The following is a 5,420-nucleotide window of genomic DNA, read 5'->3' as shown; positions in this document are numbered from 1 at the left end:
ATTGTATGGGACAACCTCTCAAGTTGTGTTGTTGCTGCTATCTGATCTTATGAAAAAGTTGCATTATTAGGATTTTTTTTGTTATGCCTTTCATAGTACTAAAATTATGAATTATAATCGTGGGCAATGAAAAATGTATACAAGTGATGTGCACTTGTAACCGCCAAGTAATTTATATGAATACTACAGCTGTCTTCACACTTCACAGTACGTTTGGGTCATTTCATTTGCGATTTACCCTCTCCTCTTGACATGACTTCTTTGGAGCTACCAAGCAAAAATTTACACTAAGGGGAATAATGATTTTCAATGTGGCGTTTATATATGTAAAGATTTTCTTTTCAAATTTGAATGTGAACCTCTTTAAACGTACGTACTGTTGCACTACATACCCATTCATCATAATATATAGTTGCGCAATTAATAAATAATTGTACACAATAATCAAATGCTTAGTATAATAATAGGGTCTCTTTCAACATATGCATAAAAAAGACGCCTTGATTCTGCCAATCTAAGATTTGTCCAACATAAAACAGCGGTGTTAACAGCAGAAACCTAGGTGCCACAAAAGTTACCACGTGGTTTTGACAAGGAAATCCCATATATACTATAAAATATTATTATCATAAAACTATTTTCCAAAATTTAATAAAAAATACGTATAGATAGATAATTATAGCTTTAACAATTATTATTAAAAAATTCTTTATGCTATTCTTTTATATATATATATATATATTTTTTTTATAATATAAAGGGTAAAGTATATTTTTTGTCCCTGAAGTTTACTAAAAGTTTTAAAATTATCCCTAAATTTCAATTTGTTTCAATTTTATTCCAAAAATTTTCGATTTGCATTAATTTTATCCTTGAACGTTAACAGCATTGAAATCACTAACAGTCGTTAATGACGTGGCAATCAAGGAATTTCATGTGGCAACTATGTGTGTGACTCATTTCTAAAACGTTTTTTTAAATAATTTTTAATTTTTGTTCAAAAATTTATATTACAAAAATGAAATAGGTAAAAATCCCATCATGAAACCCTAAAATTAACTTCTTCATTTACGTCTGCATCTTCATCTTCTTCATTCTCTGTAAGAATAAGAAACCCTAACGAATGGCTTCTCAAGGCTCTGTATCATCACAAAAAAGTAGTCGGCGATGACGAACGTTAACATGCAACTGTGGTGAACCCCCTGTACTGAGATGGTCGAAGACACCAAAAAATTCTGGCCGGAAATTTTGAGGCTGTGTATACTTTGATATAAGTTTGAGTGCTTTCTTATTTTGATGTCTTCTTGAGTTTCTTCAATTTCTTTTTTTTTGTGTTTATGTTGCAGATTGGGAAGGAGTGCACATTTTTTTCCTGGGCAGATGGATTTGCAGAGATAGAAGAGGCTGAGGTTGTAAGGTTAAAGATGAAGATTTTCACCTAGAAGGCTAAATTAGTTTATGCCAAATGCAAACTGTTGGTGGCTGTTATTTTTGGTGTGTTGGGTTGATTTATAGTGATTCTAATGGTTTATTTGTGGGTGAAGAATGGAACCCATTTGAGGTTAGGGTACTAATGCGTTTGGGACATATGAAAATAGCAGAAATAAAAATAGGATGGCTGTTTGTAATCAGTTACAAAACTGTACTCAACTCGAAAACTTGTTAATGTTGTTGTCCTTGAAGTTTAATTTATGTTTCAAAAGTATCTCTAAAAGGATTAAAATAGTTTGGTACTAAAATTGGTATTAAGAACCTGTTGTGACAAAGACAAACTCTAATTAAAAGTTGCATGAATGAATCCATCACATTAGTCATTATCAAAATAACATAAGTTGTTAATCAACATAATCTCTAATTAACATAAGTCATAACCAAAGTAAAAAATTTAATTACATAAGTCATAACCAAAATAATTTAGCAACAAAGAAAGAGTTGGAGTCATAGGTCATAAGTCATAATACAAAATGCCAATATTGTTCAAGCTTTCAAAAAAAACACCAATTACAAGATGTGACACAACTAAGACCCTGTGAGAGCACTCTGAATTTGACTCCCTTGTGATGAGGGTTGTCCCTGTGCAGTTGAAGTGGAGTTGCTCTTAAGGATTCTAGTTGGTCTTGGTGGCTGGAATTTTTTGTGTGCATTTGGTTGGGTATTAGGCCTTGCTGCAACATTGGCTAACCTGGTCCTCTTATGCGCTGAGCCAGTAGATCCAGCTTTCTTAGCAGTGCTGTGCTGGGCTGATGATGATGTAGCAGTTCCAGCATTATTGTTTTGGGCTAACGATGTGGCAGCAATTGTTTCCTATGATGGACATGAACAAAAAATAGCCAGTTACAGTTAAAAAAAGGTAAACAGCATAAGAAACAGTCTTATGTATGGAATCATATCCAATAGACAAGTACTCACGGTTGGCCTTCTAAGAGGGCAGCCTCGCTTGTTGTGACCCAATTTTAGACAATGAGAACATTTTTGTTGTAATCCCAGCCTAAAAGTGCGTGGGCCCTGTGGTTCTTCACCCTTCCCTCTTGCTCTTTTCTTCTTAGGCCTCCCAATTAGCACTTTGTGTGGTAGAGGAATCACATCTGGATATGTAGTTCTCTCCCATATTGTATGTCCATTACAAGGGTTAATCATGGGGGCATAACAAGCCACATAAGCAGCTTTAGTGTAACAGCTTGCAACATATTTTCGAATATCATCTTTAGCACAATTAATTGCACTAACTGCATGTGAACAAGGTAAACCTATCATTTGAAACTTTCTACAAGTACATTCTTTCTTCAGAAGATCTACTACAAATTTGTCCCTGCCTCTTATGACTTCAAATTTTGAGATTCCGGCAGCAACCGGGAACCACCACCTAGAAGCATCTATTTTCTTTTGTAACTTAAGCTTAATCCTAGGAAGAATATCATCCTTATACTTCTCAATAAGTACCCTATTTTCAGCCCATCTCTTTATCAAATAAACTCTAATATCCTCTAGCATTGTCAATATAGGTTTTTTCCTTGATTCAACAATTGCAGAGTTGAAGCTTTCACACATATTATTGACAAGTGCGTCACATTTAGGATAGAATTCAAACTTTAATTTAGTCCAATACTTTAGACGAATTTCTATCAAGTGTCGATAGGCACCCTCACTAATCTCTCGGATTTTCATCAACTCCTTTTCCCATGCTGCTAGATATGTACATTTTGCAGCTGTCCACATCCTTTTTTTAAGATTCAGCCATGGAAATTTTTTTTGAAGTTGGCATAGAGGTATCTCACACAGAATCTGTGATCAACACCTGAAAGTAGTTCATCAAAAGTTAGCACCAAGCCCTATTCGTGCAAAATACACAATTTTAATATAATGCTCAAATAATGTTTAATACACCAGCAAAGACCATCATACAATTTTAATATAATGATTATAGTTATCAAAACTAATTAAAATTTCCTATGAATACAGTTTGATACAGCAGCAACTACCCTCATATAATATAATGATGAAATAAAAGATCATTAAAAGAACATTGACATATACTGTAGAAGCCAAATGATGAACTAATTCACAGCAAAATCTTAATATACTAAAATACAGGTTAGATCTTAATTACACTAAAATACAAGTTAGTAGATTATCTTTTATTGGTCAGACATGAATGTGCTATGAAGTAATTTATCCGCTCCTATATCATCAATTAGGTTTGAGAGGAACCACGTCCATAAATCTTTTGTCTCAGCCTCCACGACTGCATATGCGATCGGTAGCATCTGGTCATTCGGATCCCACCCCATAGCAACTAATAGCCATCCTCCATATGGTGTCTTCAAGAAGCAACCATCAAGCCCTATCATAGCCCTATCATAGGCCTACACTTCATGAAACTCTCATTGTAAGCCTTTAAACAAATGTAAATCCTATGAAATTGTGGACTTAAGTCGAGTGATGTATCGGGGTGCTCAGTTTGGGCTGCTGGAGGTAATTGGACTTTCAGCTTCACAGATGAACCAGGATTCCTGCGCAGCAACTCATGGCAATAGTCGTAAAGTCTTCTATACTGCTCCCTAAACGTTCCATTAATATCAACCAGTGCAATCTGCTTGGTCCGAAATGCTTTTGCTCTTGAAATCTGCACATTCCACTTTCTAAGGGTCCTACTTTGTATGGTGCCCAGCTTCAACTTCGGATTCTCTTCTACTTTCCTCCTGAAGACCTTCGCCAGCCACTTCGACTTCATCACTTTTATGTCAAATACAGTGTTACAAGAATGATGATCATTAACAATTTTTAGCTGCCAACTATTTTCATTGGCCATCTTCACCGCATATGCAAACCATTCACACCCATCTCCACACTTAGCCCTCACCCGGACATTGTCCACCACTGAAAATTGTATATTTCTCCCAGTATGAACAACATATGATGTCATAACTTCCTTGAACTCCTCTCTTGTTGCATAGAGAGTTCCAGACTCCCACTTATACATGCTCATGTCCTTCAACTCCTTGTGAACGGGAAATTTCTTCTTGCTGGCTTCGTCATCCTCACTCGATACCTCCTCCAACTCATCACTGTTCAAACCTTCATCATCGCTTAAACGAGAGCTCTTTCTCTTTCCAACAGCCACCTTTTGAGTTTTCTTTAACTTATCTATAGCACTCTTACTTTTCTTAGACTTTCTTATATCTTGGTGCATCTCCCCAAGAGTTATATCAATATCAAACAGCCCATCATCACCACAATAATCATCTTCACTATCACTAAAATGAAGATCAGAATCAGCCTCATAATCTGGATCATCAGAGTCATCCTCTTCTTCACTATTGTCCCCATCACCAACATTCTGTAGCACTTCTTCAGCATTTAAATGGACAATAACTAATCCCTGCATTTGGGCCTCCATATCCAACCCTTCACATTGGGCTTCTACTTCAATATTTTAGGCCTATCTAATATCGTTTGGCCCACTATCAGCATCCACACACTCTTCCTCAACAACCTTGCTGCCACCCCCAACATCTAAGTAACCAATGTCGTAACAAAACTCATCAGGGATTGAAGCCTTATGCACCACATACAAATCAACCACCTTTTTTTGAACTCCTATATTTGTCATTTCCATTGCTTCTTCATCACCTTTCAACAACTTCAAGCCTTCTAATCCTAATTCAGTATCTTTATACCACAGTGCCCTAATGTTCTCAGCAATGTACCCAAGTTTTCCAATCACATCATAAGCCTTTATAACACTCCATCTATCTCTGTCACACCAGGCAACCGTTGTCACCTCACCATCAACATACTCAGTTTTACCCTTATCACTACAAAACCTACCCATGTGATGAACTCTAACACTGAAATCATCCATCCTGCCGTTATAAAAATATTTTCAGACCAAAGAACAGAGTAACTAATCATTCAAAAAT

This window comes from Arachis stenosperma, chromosome 3, assembly GCF_014773155.1.
Source record: "Arachis stenosperma cultivar V10309 chromosome 3, arast.V10309.gnm1.PFL2, whole genome shotgun sequence".
Classification (NCBI taxonomy): Eukaryota; Viridiplantae; Streptophyta; class Magnoliopsida; order Fabales; family Fabaceae; genus Arachis; species Arachis stenosperma.
This window is presented reverse-complemented; position numbering follows the sequence as displayed.